This window comes from Gracilinanus agilis, chromosome 6 (genome assembly GCF_016433145.1).
Source record: "Gracilinanus agilis isolate LMUSP501 chromosome 6, AgileGrace, whole genome shotgun sequence".
In the NCBI taxonomy this organism is placed as follows: Eukaryota; Metazoa; Chordata; class Mammalia; order Didelphimorphia; family Didelphidae; genus Gracilinanus; species Gracilinanus agilis.
Genome location: NC_058135.1, coordinates 290,705,405 through 290,707,480, shown reverse-complemented (window position 1 = coordinate 290,707,480; position 2,076 = coordinate 290,705,405).

Below are 2,076 nucleotides of genomic sequence, written 5' to 3'. Positions count from 1 at the left end.
ACAGTATCTATTGATTCAAACCAACTTTTTCCATCATAGGCGGAAGTTCAGGAGTCAAAAGAAGCGGACCTGTGTTCAAATCCCACCTTGGATGCTATTCCCTATGTGATGTTGAGCATTTAAGTCACTTAATCTCTCTTGGCCTCCGTTTCCCCAGAATGAGGAATTTAGACTAGATGACCTCTGAGGTTTTAAAGCCTTGTTCCAGTTTCAAGTCTATGCCCTGTGATTCTTTATGCCTTTACCACCCCGGCAGCAAGCCCTGTAATGGTTCCCTTCTGCCACTAGGAGGTGCCCTCTACATATGCTTCTGCTCTCAACTCTAGAAAGCCGAATTTCAGAAAATCAAACAAATCTGGGCTGGAAGAGTCCTTAGAGAGAGACAGCCTAGTCTGGGGATTCTTCCCTTTTTCCACATCCTGGACCCCTGTGTCAGTCAGTCTGGTGAAGCCCCTGGACCTCTTCTCTGAATCCATGGTTTTAAATGCATAAAATAAAACACAAAGGATCACAAAGGAAATCCATCACCTAAAATACAATTAGCCTAGTCTAATGCCCTCAGTTTGCAGGAAAGGAAACCGGGACTAAATCGGTCAGTCCACCGAGAGAGGACATATTTAAAAAAAAAAAAAAAAAAAGCCAAGTAGCTGTTCTTGGATTTTGTTTTTCCCACCTCTATAGATTACTGGAGAAAACTGAGCTGCCTTAACTCCTGGGGGAAAAGGAACAGGTATAAACCTACTACATGTGAGGAAAAGCCTTGGTCCAAGGGTGCAGAAGATGACCCGTATCCATGACTGCCCCTTTTAGGGCTAATCCCTGTGGGTTTGCCCAAGGAGGTCATGGAAGCCTAGAAAAGGAACCAAGAAAAGGCTGCTGATGGATGAACTTGTAGATGTTTTCATCAATAAATAATCCTGACAAACTGAGAACCAGACCCGTGCTTGAGTAAACCACTTTTCTGCCTGCCTCAGAGTATGTAGGCATTTTGGGTGTTTGCTCAAAGAAAATCTCTGAAGATCTAGAGAAATGCTCTAAACTCCCTAGAATTGGGATTTTCAAAGTCTTTTTCTGGTGTAGAGTCAAAACAACGTGTCCCAGAAGTCTTAGCAATCGAGTTAAGCTACTGAAGCTTAAAATCATTCTCATACATTATCAAAGTTATTTCACCTTTAATATTAAAATTCCAATATATTTAAGTGAGTCCATTTTAACAGCTTAAAGCTGTGCGGAGGCTTCGAAGCCTGCCCCCTCCTCCTCCTCCTCCTCTTCTTGGGCAGAGCTGGTCTCAAGGATTCCAACTTTCCTGGGTGGGTGTTCACTTTCGCACAATGGAAAATGCACCTTCGAGGCAGGGCGGCACGGGAGCCTGGCCAGCAGGGGTGGTCAAATAAAGCGCTAGTGGGACTATTCACTAACGGCCCAGCACCACGGGGCTCATTCCCCGGCCCCGCCCCCGCCCGCGGTCCTCTCTCCCCCTCCCGACTTCATCCTTTGTCACCCCCGCCCGGCCACCAATGGCACGACCCATTGTGAAGAACAAGAGCCAGCAGCCTCCAGGATCGCTCCCTGGCTCCCGGGACAGTCTGCGGCCCCTTCCTCCAGGCCTTCCATGAGACAACCCTCCATCCCCGCCACGTGGCCTTCGAGACGCCCCCGATAAAGACGCGGGTCCCCGTCTCCGTGTTCCACCTTTCCGGGGCGTCAAGTGGAATAGCCCACCTCCCCCGCCCAGTTCAAAAACCCCCGCAATGGTTCAGTCCAGTCCCTTTTCTTCTGACGTGTGAGAAGCGGCCGGGCTTGCAGGGCGAGGATTGGCCGGCCCTGGAGGCGGAGCCTCGCCGACAGGGCGGTCGGCCGTCATCGCCCGGCCCCGCCCCGCGGGCGGAGAGAAAGGCAGGTGGGGCCGGCCCATTTGCTCACGTTGTTTGCGCGCGGCGGCGGGATTGGCTGGCCGCGGTGAGCGCTCGTGCTCGGGCGGGCGCGCTCGCGCCGGGCTCGTGCCTGCCTCCTGCGTGCGTGCGTGCGTGCGTTGGCCGCAGCGCGAGGCGGGCGCGGAGTCGGGAGGTCGCGCCG